The following is a 17,200-nucleotide window of genomic DNA, read 5'->3' as shown; positions in this document are numbered from 1 at the left end:
AAAAAGATTCCCAGGTGATTCTAATGTGCAGCCAAGGTTGAGAACCACTGACCTACAAGGAGAGCCATTGTTGAACCTTTACCAGTGCACCACTGGATAAATAGAATGAAAATCAAGAAAAGTTAAATGGCTTTAGCAAGAAGGAGCTAACACGTTACTTTTGCTTGACTTTCAGTAAAAAGATAGGTGACAAATCATAGTAAAGTGGGTTGAGGAATGAAATAATGGAAAGTGAAGAAACAAATGTTCAAATAAGTTTGAGAAGGAGTGAGTTAAACAGTTAAGCAGATTGTTATTGTTGATACTGTGTATGTTTTTAATTTAGGGCCTACAGACTATATACAATATTAATGTACTTTATTAATCTCCAAAGATGAACAACATATGCAAATATATTTTATGGTGGAAGCTTTTTTGTTGGAAAAATCTTAAGGAACTAGTTATCTATAGAACACATTTGGGGAAATGCTGCTATAGTAGTTCACAATTAAGTTTGAAACAAATATTCTTGTTATTAAAGTTTCTTAGATTTTTTTAAAGAAATAGTATCAAGAATGGATGTTGAATTCAAGGGTTATTTTGCATTTTTGAGATAATCATGTTTTCTTTTTAAAATTTGACTAGTGCTCTGACCATTATTTTAATAAGTTTTCTAATATTAAGTTGTCTTTGCCTTTCTGAGATAAATGATTATGGTGATTTATTCTTTTAGTATACTGTTGAATTTGTTGATTAGCATTTTATTTATAATATTAGCTTAATACATGGTACTAGTATTTTTCTCTTTGTTCTTGTTTTTAATATCAATATTATACTACTTTTGAAAAATTAATTTGGTCACTATATATATTTTTTTTTACTCAAACAGTTTATATAGCAAGAAAATTATCTCTTCCTTAAAATTTTGGGAAAAAAATCTATAAAATTATCTAGGCCCAGAGCTTTTTGGGGGAAGTAATTCTTTGATAAGTTTTCAGTTGTTTCCATTGTTAATTTTCTAAAAAATGTCTTACATCAACTTTACCATTTATACCATTTTGGACAAACTAGTCTGAGTAAATTGCCCTTTTGCTGTATTATTATCTGCTTAAATTCTGGTAAAAATCTTATTCAGATATTAAAAAGTTGGATGAGTAGATATGAAGAGCCCCTACCTTATGTGGGTTCTGTTGAAATGTGAGGGGCTTGTCTGCTATCTTCACAGCCTCATTCTCTGACTTACAGGGGTGAGTAGATTAATTTATAATCTAATGAATATAAGCCAATCTGAATTGGCCAGAGGGAGGACATGGAAAGACTATAGTCCTTGATATTTATTGCCTCCAGAATGGATCTTGTTTCTGCCCTATATTAAAATTAATGCTATTACGTCTGGAAACTATACCTTCTATGGTACAATACGATACTGAATGGATACAGAAAGGAAATTATAGATCTTAGTTGTTGGAGAGAGTTTTGGGAAAGGTTATAGAATTCTGCCTGCCTCTGAAAGTCGCAGGAGCTGGCCAGTATTATACTACTTTTGAAAAATTAATTTGGTCACTATATTTTTTTCTACTCAAACAGTTTATATAGCAAGAAAATTATCTCTTCCTTTCTGTTTGATTCAACTCTTAGGGCTACAAGCTAGAAATAGAAGTTCCCAAAAATCTTTACTTTCTTCCTTCTTTAGTTTCATTACTTCTTAATGAATTCATATGTATTTCAAAGGGAAATTGAGACAAGTTTGAAGGAAAACTATTATAATGATTTTAACCTGGAGTCAGCATTCTTTAATTTTTCAGATAGAGCTTTTGTTCAAATTATCTTTATTAATATTTTTCTTATTGTTTTCACATATTTAAGCCCTTTTTAGTTGACTTACATGTAAAAAAAAAGTCAAAGTCGTAATCCATTCTAAATTTGTTTCTCATGTTTTATACATGTTATATATCATGAAGAGTTTTGGTGTGGATACTGCTTTTGTTTTGACAACAAATTAGAGAGTACTTATATAAATTGCCATGATACAGGTAAGCAGTTAGTCAGAAAACAAAACATGTAGGTCTAAAACACTGGCAAATTAGCTCTTTATAAAAGAACATGTCCCATTCTGAAAACAAATTGTTACCTTATTATTGATGTTGAGTCTACATTAAGAGGTTTTCCATTTCCAAACAAAAGTACTAAGCAATGTTGGAGAAACAAATAATCAAACAAAGTATAGTGGCTATAGTTTCCATCCTTTCATATTAGAAATACAAAAAGGGGAAAGATTTTATATTCATGACCCACTACTTTTATGTCTTACATGAATAACTGCATAGTTTTTGCAAATTCCAATTGGAAAGGTGCAGAATTTTAAAAGAAAAAATTATAATTTTTTGTAGGTTCGACTATGCAGAAAATTGAATCTGGATATTGGGTCTATTAAGGCCCTGATGATAAGGCTTTTGGCAGTAGATGCTGTTTTGTCTTTAGGGAATGTACAACTATTCTAAGATCCCTGAGCCCTTCATAAGAGCCAAGGATATGTATCCTAAGACCTTCAGCACTTTTACTCAGATAACGCGCTCTCTGAGTCTTCCTTTTAAAAATCAGCTTCACGTGGATTGTGCTGCATCTACTATTCCTAAGTGGTTGTGATGCATCACTGTACTTTCCCTTAGGCTTAACAGCCATGTGCCATCTAGAATGAGATAATATTTTAATAAATATCTTTGCTGTGTATAACTTTTATCAAACATCTATCCTTTGAGGTTATTAATCCTTTTAAGATAAAGTTTTCTTAAGTCCATACAATAAGGTAAGTGTCATTATTAATATGATGTAAAAGTTGGATGAGATACAGGACCTTAGCTCATGATTAATGACAGAACTCAGAAAGTAGGTGAAGTGAATCTAATATATGTCTCTACGGAAGGATTCTACAGCCCTGCATGATTTACGAGTCAGTAGCTGTTGGTTACTTGTAAAGGATACAAAACCAAGCAAACATTCAGAATGAAATCCAACAGAAAAAAATAAATTTATTTGTACTTGTATACTTTGGCAACCTGGTTGTCTAAAAAAGTTGAATATTGTGTGTATATTAAAAATCTTCTTTCTTTTTAATTGTTTAGATTTGAAAAGAGCCAATTCTAAACCACAGATATACAAGAAGGCCATTTTCTCAAACAAGAGTCACCCTTTAACAGTAAGTAAACTCAGAATTTCTTATATTAAATGATCTAAAGAATACCTTTTTTTAATAACATGAAAAGTCTTCACAGTATTTTGTTGTAAAATTTCTTAGAGAGCTTTTATTTTGACTATCAGAATACTTTCTACTTTATAATTTACCAGTCAATTGAGGGAGAGCACAGAAATTTATTGTCTAAGACAAAACAAAGATAAGAAAGTGACATAGAAGTTGAGAAATAACTCATATCCTTAGAAATAAGTCTCAAGTATAAGTATATTATTTTAGGTTCCTGTGATACTTATAATTAAATAAAGATAAAAATTAAAATATTTTGCCTGGTTCCCTATAGGCCATGCAACCATGATTCCTGGTCACAAAGAAGAAAGTATCCAGTATCCAATACTCAAGTTCCAGCTCCCAAAGGTCAAAGCTGGAATAATTTGAATAAAATAAATAATCATAGAATTAGATTATAGCTCTCCCATATAAAATATATATATTCATGATTCCATACTGATATAAATAAATGCTGAATAAATAAAGAAATGGAAAGAGAACTTTTCCTTACAGAGGAATTTAAATTAATAAACATAAAAGGAATAAGGGAAATAGAAAATTGCCACTAAAGAACCGCAGTAATAATTGCGCAGGCAAGATGAATACTAAAATTGATTAAAGTGTAAGGTGAAACCGAGTATGTGCATAACCTCAAAGTATCTCCCCCCCAAATATTTATTAACTACAAAGGGAAAAATAGTGTCTTTACAGGGGGAATCCTGGCAGACACCACCTTAACCAAGTGATTAAGGTTAATATTGCAGTAATAAGATATATTGAGCTCATACCCCCTGAAAAGGGCACATCATGCTTTTGTTATTCTTCTAAAAAAAATCCATAACCTCTTCCTAGCTGGTTTGACTCAGTGGATAGAGCATCAGTCTGCGGAGTGAAGGGTCCCAGGTTCGATTCTGGTCAAAGGGTACGTGCCCAGGTTGAAGACTTGATCCTGAGTAGGTGGTGTGCAGGAGGCAGCCAATCAATGCTTCTCTCATCATTGATGTTTCTATCTCTCTCTCCCTCTCCTTTCCTTTCTGATATCAATAAAAACATATTTTTAAAAAATCCATAACCTCAACTGAATCACGAGAAAAACCTTAGACAAACCTAAATGGAGAGACATTCTGTAAAATACCTGACTAGCATTCTTTTTTCTTTTTTCAAAAAAACTTAAAAATATATACTTTTATTGATTTCAGAGAGGAAGGGAGAGGGAGAGAGAGATAGAAACATAAATGATGAGAGAGAATCATCGATTGGATGACTCCTGCAGGACCCACACTGGGGATTGAGCCTGCAGGACCCACACTGAGGATTGAGCATGTGCCCTGACTGGGAATCTGAACCATGACCTCCTGGTTTATAGGTTGATGCTCAACTACTGAGTCACGCCAGCCAGGACTGACCAGCATTCTTTAACAGTGTCAGGAGCATAAAAGACAAGTAAAGACAGAAGAACTGTACATTACATATATGCAGTATTTCATATATCACTTATACCTCAATAAAGCTGTTTTTTTAAAAAAAAGACTGAGGAACTGCCACAGATTTGAAGGAGAATTAGGAGACATGAAACAAGTGTAATGTGTGATCCTAGATTGGGTCCTAGAACTGAGAAAGGACATTAATGGGAAAAAACTGGTGACATCTAAGCAAAGTAGCTTATAGTAGAGTGCCAATGTTAATATATTAGTTTTGATCACTGTACTATGGTCGTAATATGTAATGTAACAGTAGAGGCATCTAGATGAAGGGTACATAGGAACTCTACTATCTTTGCAACTTTTCTGTAAGCCTCAAATTATTTCCAAATTAAAAAATTCTTTAAAAATAATATTGGAGTCACTAAATAATAATTCTTAAATTAGATTTTCACTGATTTATAGAGTGAGTTTCTGTTTGTTTACAAATCTTAGAACAGGGAGAAGCAGGGGCATTGTTTTCATCAAGAGTATCCTTTGAGCTGTGTTTCTTAATTCTGTCCATACGCTACCATCCTTACCCCCGCAAGTTTGATCTCCACTTAATACCTCTGGTCTCTTGGAAAACCTATGAGTGGGAAAATTCCACAAGACTTTGCCTCCTTGGGAACCACCTCTTAGCCAGGTTTATAGTTGGTGATAAGCAGTGTCTGATTTGAATGTTCAAACCAAAACTGTGAAAGTATTTAGATCTCATTAATAATCTCTTGATCCACCAGTCTTCATTACCCAAGACAGCATTTGAACAAGATCTTAGAATTAGTAGTCTTATATTTAAATAGTGAAGATGAGAGAATATCATATTACTTTTAGGTCAAATGTCTGGGAATTCAGTGAATACAAATAGTACTGAGCGAACTTTGATTCTTAAAGGAAATCAATAGCAGCATTAAGTTTGCTTAGAAAATCAGTTTAAGTTTAGAAAAACCTAAAGCCACTTTAAATCCAAACATGAAGCTCTTGAAAGATGAAGTAAGTGGCAAGTATGTACTTTGGCATCTGAAAATCAGTATTTGGTTTGAATTTTAAGTGTCTGGGCATGAAAAATGAAATGCTAAGTATTAGGAATTCTTCCCCAGATTTTTCGCCGGTCTCTTGTGTGTTCAACCAATTTAGTAAATCACACTATTTCATAGATTTTAGGTGAAACAAGAACAACAGAAGTTGTACCTAGAGAAGTCAAATTCATAGAGACACAAAGTAGAATGGTGGCTATCAGGGGTGAGTTGGAGAGTTAATGTTTGATGAGTATAGTTTCAGTTTGGGAAGATGAAAAAGTTCTGGAGCTGGATAGTGGTGATGGTTACAAAACATTGTGAATGTACTTAATGCCACAGAACTGTACATTTAAAAATGATTAAGATGGTAAATTTTTGTTATCTATATTTTACCACATTTTTAGAGTAAAAAAGAAACAACAGAAGTCTTCAGCAGTTACATTTTGCTTCTTTGCTAGGGTGCCCAGTTATGAGAAGAATCTCTGCCTGTGAACATTTATCCTTAGGAATATATATATTTTTAATCTAGAGATGATTCCCCAGACATCATTTTCCAACTGGTAGTTTAAATGGCTCCTATATCATAAATTATGCAAATAAAAAGAAACGTGGTACACAGGAAACAGTAGAGCTGGGGTGGTTGGGAGAGTTATTTGTGGAGTTAATTTATAACTAAGACAAATGAATCTATAAAAAGAAGAAAAATCCCATAAGAAATATGTTAACTGATGGTAAGGGAGAAAAAAGAGTTTAGATAAAAGATATCTGAACTTGTTTGGTCCCAGTGATTTTATGGCTGAAGAATTCAATTATAGGTGTACTGGGTGGAGCAAATCACAATTCTGTAAATTACTGATAGGACACAACGATCTTTATCATTTTCTGTATGTGCTCACATGCAAAGTTCAGTCTAGCTCTCTGTAAATAGACTCTCAGCCTACCTATACTGCTATGTATGAATTCAGAGCTTCAGGATTAGAACATAGATAATGTTTACTTTTAAAACCTTAGAAGCAGGTAGGTGATACATTTAGAAATAAGATTAGGAACTAGAACAAAATGACTTTTGCTTTTGAATTTTTGCCATTGGATTTGTCTCATTTTACATTAAATCTTTTTAAGACATTTTTATTACTGAAAACTTGTGAAAATATTTTTTTTAAAAAAAACACACAATCACATATAAACTACTACTTCTTCTTAAAATCAAAAGACCAATCTCTCGTACAGGCAGGTATGTACTTTGGCATCTGAAAATGAGTCTTTGGTCTGAATTTTAAGTGTTAGGCATGAAAAATGAAATGCTAAGTGGCTTTAAGTGATTTTAAACTACTTCTGCTTAGTATCTTACAGTCCTTGTTAGCATGTTTACATTTTTTACTTAATGACAGTTATAGTACATGTAGCATTTTTGCTTCTTTCACTGTTAGATCATTTAAATCTTTGTGTCCACTTAGCTTTTAAATTTGTCATAATGGCAGCATAATAGTTAATCTTAGTGATATCACATAATTTACTAAGCAGTTTTAGGTAGTTTTTAGTTTTTTATTACTATACAATTACTATTTATTCTAATATCATTACATATAGTGAATATCTTCATGCACATATTTCACTTTTTAAAAATTATTTTCTTTAGCTAAATCGCTGAAAGAGAAGTTTCTATGTCAAAGAATTTAAGCAACTATATTACTCTTGCATTATTCATTTTTATGACATTTCAAATTACTCTAAGGATATATTAGTAGCAAAATGAATAAAAACTTATTTCCAAAGCATACATGATTCCTATTTATTTAAATATATTATTTTTTAGCCAAGGATTTGTATGTGTTACAGTGAGATGAAAATAGAGAGGAGTTTCACCAATTACTTAGATATCAGAAAAATATGGGATTTTTGATGGTTTGGGGGTTGGGTGAAAAAAACCTATTTAATTGCAGGGAAGTTGTAGATTATTTCCTAAGGCTGTGTCAAATTTAAGTAAAATATAAAGACTGTGCTGCGGGTGCCTCATGGCCTTTAAGTCCACACCTTGCTACCTGTTAGAAAGGAATGACTGCTTTAAAAATACAGCTTAAACAAATAGGACGTCCAGAGCGTTGTATACAATCCAGCTTTTTAAAATAGTAAGTTAAAGATTTTAATTTGTGATTTAAATATTTGAGGGGAATATTAATTTTAGAATAAAGATATAACAGAAAATTTGAATATACAAAATTATGTGGTTAAATATACTGCAATAAGTAGGGAAAGATTATGGGTAATTGTCGTTTTTTAAATTCTAAACTTTCATTTGAGGATTAAGTTACAGTTAATGACATGAAATAGAAATAACAGCTTTTAACTTTAGTACAGTATATTGTATTTTTAAATATCAAATAAGAAATGTAATAACAATAAAGATCATTTTAAAGAAAGAAATTATCTATAATCTTAACATCCTTATCCGAACTATTTTAATTTCTACAAGTTACCTTCCAGTTCTGAATACATATATACACACATATTTTTATAAGTCTGTGTAGTGTTTGAGAAAGTGAATACATTGCTATCCCTGACCCTCAATGTCTATAAAATTAAGGGATTTCGACAAATGACCTCTAATCTCTTAATGACTTCTAATCTTTTAAATAACTTTTAAATCTCTTTTGATTCAAAAACAATGTTTTAAAACCTAGCTTTGTCTAGTAAACTACATAATATTTTCTAGAAAAATGTATAAGTCCATCACAATGGGCACTATTTTTACTTAAAAATGTCATTCACAACTATAAAATGTAGAGGATTAATTCCTAAAAATTAAGCCTAAAAGAAAAACTTCTGTGATATAGAAACTATGAATTAGCAGTTTGTTAAACTGTAGAATGCATGGTAGGGGGAGAGGTTTGATTATTTAAGCTTCTTGAGTAATAATTTAAATAAAGCAGTGTTCTCAAAGTAGTAATTTTAATAAAGCCTAATGTACAAGTATGTCTGATAAGAGGATACAAAAAATTTTGGTGATTACTTAATTTTCATTGATATCCCATACTTTTATTCTCATAAGAGGAAAAATTTTTAAATCCTTTCATAATTTCTTAATTTTAATGTTTTCATTAGCTAGCACTATGTAAAATTATTGATTTTGACACCTAATTAGACTAGAAAAAATGTGCATATCTTCATTATCTCCCCTTCCACAATTTTGTTTGCATTTTTTAAAAAATTGCTAATAATGAGCTCTATAGTCCTAGCTATAGCATGCCTAATTCTTTGAATATCTCCAGTAACTCATATGTTACAAATATAATGTGCATAAATTCTACCACTATATCATATAGTAAGAGGTTAATAATTGGAAGCCACTATTATTCCATGGAACATAAGTGAAGCAACTATGATCTCTTTCATGTTATTTTAGTTTTTTCTCTTTAGCCTCATTAATTCCTTGTCTTTCAGTCCAGATCCTGTGATCTGAAATCATTTAAATTATTAAAAGTTTGATATTTTTAACCTTTTATACTCCCAGTAGACAGGATATAGGAAATTTAGTGACGTAAATTCTTTAATAATCTTTAAAAGTCATAAGACTTGTTAGCTGTGACTAGAAACAATTAGGAATAAATTTCAGGGAAATACCATAATGGCATAACTTTTGTTTTCTTTTATTAGCAAGCCACATGGCTTTCCTCTCAAACCCAAGGAATACGTACTGTGGTCGTAAGATTTTAGTTTCATCAGCATCATAGAAATATATGTTTCCCTAAGTTTACTCACTATAATTTGTGATTACTATTTTTCTTATCTGCGAAGGAAGTACAACAGCTCCCACTGGGGAAATACCATGTTAAGTCAATCCTAAAATAAGAAATCTAAGGGAAAGGTCACATCCTAATAACTTGTGCAAATCTAAATTCCCATGGAGCTTTAAAATTATTTTGTAGGAGTGGAGTATTAACAACGTGTTGTTGAACCTCTTCCAGATAGTGTCGTAAAATTGAGAGCACTTTTGTGTACAGAAGTAACCACTGAAATATAAATACAGTTGACATGATCTAATTTTTTTCAGCAATCTATTGAAAAACCAGAGAAATATGCCATGACTAATAAACCACAAAATATTTTTTGTTACTTTCAGTGGAAATATCAGGAGTATTACTCAAGAAATATTATGGTAATTATCAATTTCCTTATCCGTTAAGATATTTATTGTGAGAATCAAAAAAGATGAAATATACAAAGGGTGTAGAAAAATTTTACAGAATTATATATCTTTAAGGGATTACTACAATAATTGCCTTTAATTTTTATCTTTTCTAAATGAAGACATCAAAATATACAGAGGACAAGTAATTTATTCTCTCCCACTCAAGCTAAAAGTCACCAATACACCCTTACAGTATTCTACTCACTGACCAATCCAAGCCATTCTTTTCTTTTTGAAATATATTTTTATTGATTTCAGAGAGGGAAGGAGAGGAAAAGAGAGATACAGCCATCAATGATGAGAGAGAATAATTGATCAGCTTCCTCCTGCATGTCCCCTACTGGGGATCGAGCCCTTAATCTGGGCATGTGCCCTGACTGGGAATCAAAGGTCAATGCTCAACCTCTAAGACACAGGCCAGGCCCAAGTCATTCTTTAAGAGGGTGGGATTTGAGTGGAAGCTGTTCCATCATGGTGAGTATAACATTTTGACAAAAGGGTTGATTGTTTTCTAGACCATACTAATCTTTTTTTGAACATGTGTTGTTGGAACACAGTCTTGAATACTTATTTATTTATTTATTATCTATTTATTTATTTATTGCTTTAAAAAATGTACATCTTTATTCCTTAGATTCTACTTTCTTATTACCAATTAAAGCAGAGCTGAATTGTTTTTTGCCTTATTGATCTACTGCTATTAATTTTCTTAATAATGATTATGTGTTTTGAGTATTTCAAGGATTTTATAAGAACACTGAAGGCCCAGTGCACGAAATTTGTGCACTCGGGGGAGTGGTCTCCCCAGCCCGCCTGTGCCTTCTTGCAGTCTGGGAGCCCTCAGGGGATGTCCGACTGATGGCTTAGGCCCGCTTCCGGCAGTCGGATATCCTTAGTGCTGCCGCCAAGGCAGGAGAGGCTTCTGCCACCACCACCACTGTGCTCACCACCCATGAGCCTGGCTCAGGACTTCTGGCTGAGCAGGGCTCCCCCTGTGGGAGTGCACTGACCACCAAGGGGCAGCTCCTGCATTGAGCGTCTGCCCCCTGGTGGTCAGTGCACATTATAGTGACCAGTCGTTCCCCGTTCAGTCGATTTGAATATTAGCCTTTTATTATATAGGATACCTGGGTAGCTTCCTATTGAGACCCAATCTGTAGCAAGCCATTTATTGGAATTAATTAGATATTTATGCATTTAGTTATTTCAGTTTCACAATAATGTATTGCCACACAATAAGAAATATAATTTGCTTAAATTCTTACCATTGTGATAAGTTCAAAGAATTTCTGCAACTATTCAATATCTTACTCAGGAAAAACATTAAAATTCTTCATTGTATATGTTAGTTCATTTTTTAAATTTTATTTTATGCACCAACATGAAAAGGGTGAGATGTAACAGATCTACATCCAACCACATATTCACCAGAGAAAGTGCTAAGTGGAAGCAAACACACTTTCAAAAACGTAATGCCTCTGTGTCTGACAAAGTAGACTAACTTCCTTTAAGTTCCAATCCTTTTTAAAAAGTAACTGACCTGGGATGAACGATGGCTGGAATGTGGTGGAGTGACTTGACTTTCATCCTTAGTGATACATGAAAGTTAAAAAAAAAATGTTGCCCACTTCTGTTCCCAATTTATGGAGTAACTTTTTATCCACCAGACTTTGGAATAAAAGTAATAGCAACAGCAAGAATCTAAGACGAGTAAATTATTTGTACACTTCTGATCTCTGGTGCCAAAAGTGGGGGGAGGGGAAGATCTTTTTATATATGAACCTACTGATTGCTGCTACTATAAATTTGTTTTTCCAACCAGTTTATTTGCATTGTGGGTTGTTTTTTGTTGTTGTTTTTTAGTTCAGATTTTCTGTATTCCTCACTTGAGTTAGAGATTGTCCTCTGACTCAACAGTCTACCATTTTCAGTTTGTCCTCCCAGTTGGCAGAGTTATCTTTCTAAAACACACTATGTTTACATTTCACCCCTCTTTCAGGGAGCATTAGAGACTTTGTGGTCAGCCTCAATCTATTTACTATCACAAATATTATGGTTAAGCCAAACCGGCTGCTCAGTGTTCCTCTCACAGCATTTGGTTCATGACTGGAATGTGCCAATCATCATATATTGTTGTTGATTTTTATAGTTTATGGAGTGAGCTTCTTAAGAACAGAGACTGTTTTCTGGGTATCCCTAGTACTTAATACAATTTCTAGAAAATATTATAAAAGTAATAAAACTGTAATACTACTGAAATTAAATGATTCAGATATACTTTTATTTCTACTAATTAAGCATAGTATTATTAGCAGTCTTGCCTAAATATTATTTTTTAAACTTACCAACTAAAGATGCAAAGCATGGTACAAAATTGAATTATATTAAGAGTTTTCATGATATAATATGTATTTAAAATTTTATAAATTTAACCTTTGCATGGGCTTTTTATCAAATGTTGAAAATGAATTCATAAAAGCACATAGGTACCTTATCAGCTACTTCTTCTATAATTTGAGGGTGACACATATTCAGTTTACAGACTAATTATGGCTTTTCAACTTTCTATAGCATTTGAAGCAGGGCTTGTAAGTCAAGTAAAGGGCTATAATAGTTATTTATACTGAGATTTCTTTTGCTCCTATTTGTATATGTTATTTATTAAATAAATACTTATTGAGCTACTTTTATATATCCAGCAGTGTTCTAGACAAAATAGTATTATGAGATATTCTTGATCACAGTCTTGTCGCAAAGACAAAGATAATACACACAACACATGAAAGAATTAAATAATAGAGCAGGGCAATGTGTCACTGAGGAAAAATATGTAGTAAAAGTTCATAGAAGACACACATGAAGAGTTGGAATAGTCAACAGTTGTTTGATGAATGGTTGTACCTGAGCTGAACCCTGAAAGTAAAGATATGAATACATGCGAAGGAAGAAGATGGAAATTTTTAACATGAGGAATATTATGGGGGAAAAATTTCAAGATATCAATGGGCATGTTGTATTCTACAATCAGTGGCATATTCACATAGGGAGAGGACAAGGGCTAACTTTGGATACAAAGTCCATGTGGAACGTGGACTTTGTCTAGGAGGCATTAGAGAACTTGAAGAATTGGGGGTTGGGAAGTGGTATGATAAAAGCAGCTCTGTTTGGAATGGGCAAGTGAGAGAAATATTTTGATAACTTATTTGGTGACTGAATAAAGAGAGTGAAAGAAAAAGAAGAAGAAAAATGAACTTTTGGTTGACGTAGAGTGATAGAGATATTAAAAGAAATATAAAAATAAATAAATAAAAGAAATATGGAAGACAGATTCTTTTTTGAGAAGAAAGATGAATTTGATTTCAGACTTGTTGAATTTGAAATGAAGGTGGAATATCTCAGTAGAAATATCCCAGAGAGATGTGAAGATATGGGACCAAACCTTGATTCAGAGGTCAGAACTATACATGTTGATTTGGGCCCAGTTAGCATGGAGTAAAGAATGTGTTGAAAGCTGAAGTCTTAAGGAACAACATAAAGGTAAAGTTTTAAAGAGGAAGATAGATCTATTTTTAATATTTTGAGGAACTTCCATATTTTATTCCATAGTGGCTAAACCAATTTACATTCCCACCAACAGTACACAAGGGTTCCCTGTTTCCCACATCCTTGTTATCTATTGTCTTCTTCTTTTTAATTTATCTTTATTGTTGAAAGTATTACAGATGTCCCCTCTTTTTCCCCCTATTGACCACTCTTCTCCCCACTCCCACCCCCTCACCAGGCCTTCACTTATTATCTCTTATCTTCTTAATGATAGGTGTCCTAACAGGTGTTAAGTGATATCTCATTGTGGTTTTTATTTGTATTTCCCTAATGATTAGTGATGAGCTGCTTTTCATGTACCTGTTGGCCATTGGATGTCTTCTTTGGGAAAATGTCTATTTAGTTCCTCTGTCTACTTTTTAAATGGATTTTTTTTTGGGGGGGGGTGATTGTTGTTGCTATTGAGTTGTATGAGTTCTTTATATATTTTGGATATTAACCCATTATCCAATAGATAACTTTGCAAAAATTTTATCCCATTCTGTAGGTTGCCTTTACATTTTGTTAATTGTTTCTTTTAGTGATTGGAATAATTAAGTTCTAGTATCTTAGCAAGTTTGATAATTATAATACAACTAAAGGCCCAATGCACAAAATTCGTGCAAGAGTAGGCCTTCCTTCCCCTGGCTACTGGCTGCCGGCTGCCAACTGCTGGTACTGGCTTCCCTCTGGCACCCAGGACCCGGGCTTCCCTCGTAGCCCGGGCTTCATCCAGAAGGTCGTCCAGAAGGACATCTGGTCTAATTAGCACATTACGCTTTTATTATTATAGATATTGTTGTCTAGATTTACCATATTGTGCATTAGAGCTCTAGGACTTATTTACTACCCATTGAAAATTTGTATGTACCCTTAAACAGCATTTGTCCTGTCCCCCTATCCCTGGTAACCACATTTTATTTTGCTTTTACAAGTTTGGCCTTTTAATCCAAGGGGACACTTTGCATATTAGGCTTTTATATATATATAAAAGCTGAATCTATATTCAGCATATAGATTTTATGCTGAATTTACTTCTGAACCATTACATTTTTTGTTGTTTTTTTAATATATTTATATATGTATATAAATTTATTTATTTATTTACTTATTTATTTTACAAGTTTGGCTTTTTTAGTTTTCTCATATAAGTGAGATAATAAAGTACTTGACATTCTCTTTTGACTTATCTCACTTATTCTCTCTCATCATTGATGTGTTCTCTCAGCATGATGTGTTCAAGGTTCATCATGTTGTCCCAAATGGCAGGGTGTCCTTCTTTCTCATGGCTAAATAATATTCCATTGTGTGTGTATATATGTATACCACATCTCCTTTATTTGTCTGTCCTAGTTATTTCCATCTCTTGGCTATTGAGAATAGTGATGCAGTAAACATGGGAGTGCATATCCTGTTTTCATTTCCTTTGGATATATACCCAGAGTAGAATTTCTGGATCATATGGTGGAAATGATAATTATGCAGTATGATTGAGGGGCTAAATATGCTACAGTGGCAATTATATTATCCTATATAATAAAAGCCTAATATGCTAAGTGTCCGGTCGGCTGGTTGGCCGTTCAATTAATCAAACCGTAATATACTAATGATATGCTAAGGCCGCTCAACTGCTCGCTATGACATACACTGACCACCAGGAGGCAGACAGTCGACAACCAGTTGCTATGACGTGCCCTGAGCACCAGGGGGCAGATGCTCCAACTGGTAGGTTAGCTTGCTGCTGGGGTCCGGCCAATCAGGACTGGGCAAAATGGGCCGGACATGCCCTGGAGCCCCGGCTGGCCAACCTCCCGTGTCCCTCCCCGGCCCTGATCGTGCACCGATGGGGTCTCTCAGCCTGGCCTGTACCCTCTCACAATCCGGGACCCCTCAGGGGATGATGGAGAGCCAGTTTCGGCCCGATCCCACAGGCCAGGCCAAAGGACCCCAATGGTGCACAAATTTGTGCACCGAGCCTCTAGTAGTATATAAGTATATCAAATTAACATGTTGTACAGCTTAAATTTATACGATGTTATATGTCAAATATATTTCAATTTAAAAAAGGAAGATGAGAGAGTAGAAAAATAGTATCATTGATGCCAGATGAGAAGAATTTTAAGAAAAGGAAAAGGAGACCTAGTTGATTTGGCTCAGTGGATAGAGTGTCAGCCTACGGACTGAAGGGTCCCAGGTCCAATTCCAGTCAAGGGCACATGCCTGGGTTGCAGGGGTGTGCAGGAGGCAGCCAATTGGTGATTCTCTTTCATCATTGATGTTTCTATATCTCTCGCCCCCTCCCTTCCTCTCTGAAATCAATAAAAATATATTAAACCTGGCCGGCGTGGCTCAGTGGTTGAGAGTCAACGTATGAACCAGGAGGTCATGGTTTGATTCCTCGTCAGGGCACATGCCCGGGTTGCAGGCTCGATCCCCAGTGTGAGGCGTGCAGAAGCTCAATCAGTGAGTTGCTCTCATCATTGATGTTTCTAGTTCTCTCTCCCTCTCCCTTCCACTCTGAAATCAATAAAAATATGTTTTTTTTTTTTAAAAAAGAAGAAAAGGAAAACAACACCTGTCACCTCTTGTGTACCTGCCATTATAATAACTTTACATATATAATCTTATTGAATCCTCCCAAAAGCCCTATACACTGGGAATTATGATTATCCCTATTTTACAGGTGAATAAAGTTTAGCATGATTAAATAATTTGCTAGTATGAAATGGAATCTGGATTTAAACTGAAGTCCTTCTGATTTCCGATATTACTTTTTTAAAAAACTGAAATATGTAAAATGACAATGAAAAGTCAAAAGAATAGAAAAAGGAGTAAGGCCATTCACAGTTGCAAGGAGGAGATCACAGTTTAATATTGCAGCTTAAGTGTAGTGGTAGGAATGAATATATTAGGAAGCTTAGAAGGTAATAGGTAGTTTTCCATCTTTTGTGAATGAAGGAGGGAGTGACTTTAGACCACTGAGGATTGGGGCAGTGAATAGGACAGTTCTACTGGAGCAGTTGAATCAAGTAAAGTAAGGAAGAGTGCAAGTCAGTGGCGAAGGAGGAAATATTGTAGGGGTGAGATCTCAGATTAGACATTAAAAAAGAGAAAGACCCTCTAAGGAAAGTCTGCTTCCATTAAATTTGGAAGAAAGGGTAATGAAGTTAATGTGACGATTGTCCCAGTGGAGAACAAGGAAAGATAAATGAGAAAGGAGTCAGTCAAGCATCTACATAATAAAGAGCCAGGGTCGTAACAACCGATTATGACTGAAGGCTGGACCAGACTGCAAGTCAGTGCTGGGTTGCCGTGGAGACCCAGCACTGACTGGGGCCACTGCAGGCGCCCCGACCCAGCACTGACTGCCTAGGGGGCTGCGGATCAGGCCCGGAGAGAGGCCTGCAGAGAGAGAGGCAGGGTCTGATCTGTGGTCTCTGTGGCAGCCATTGATCAGAACTTGCCTCTCTTTCTCTCCCGGCCTGGCCAACAGCCATGCCTCCATTTCTCTCCAGGCCTCCACCGGGGCTGCTGATCAGCCCTGCCTTTCTGATCAGGCCCCATTGATAGGCCCAGAGATGCTGACTGGCATAGAAACTGACCAATCAGAACCAAATCTGGGTCCACTGTGAGGGGCCAATGGCTGTGGAGGAGGCGGAGCTTTTGATGCTGACTGGCATAGAAACTGACCAATCAGAACCAAATTGGCTGGCAGAGGAGGGCAGTTGGG

General features: G+C 34.6%; 1 protein-coding gene across 1 annotated transcript in view; it reads left to right on the top strand.

Annotated features, from left to right (window-relative positions):
- Nucleotides 1-3,101: 3,101 nt before the first annotated feature.
- Nucleotides 3,102-17,200, top strand: part of PPARG (peroxisome proliferator-activated receptor gamma) — a 106,756-nt gene continuing 92,657 nt past the window's right edge. The window contains exon 1 of the mRNA XM_014542742.1: nucleotides 3,102-3,175. The gene's annotated coding sequence lies outside the window, so the exon portion shown is untranslated. The remainder of the gene's footprint in view (nucleotides 3,176-17,200) is intronic.

The sequence above is a fragment of the Myotis brandtii genome, unplaced genomic scaffold (genome assembly GCF_000412655.1).
Source record: "Myotis brandtii unplaced genomic scaffold, ASM41265v1 scaffold312, whole genome shotgun sequence".
In the NCBI taxonomy this organism is placed as follows: domain Eukaryota; kingdom Metazoa; phylum Chordata; class Mammalia; order Chiroptera; family Vespertilionidae; genus Myotis; species Myotis brandtii.
This window is presented reverse-complemented; position numbering and strand designations above follow the sequence as displayed.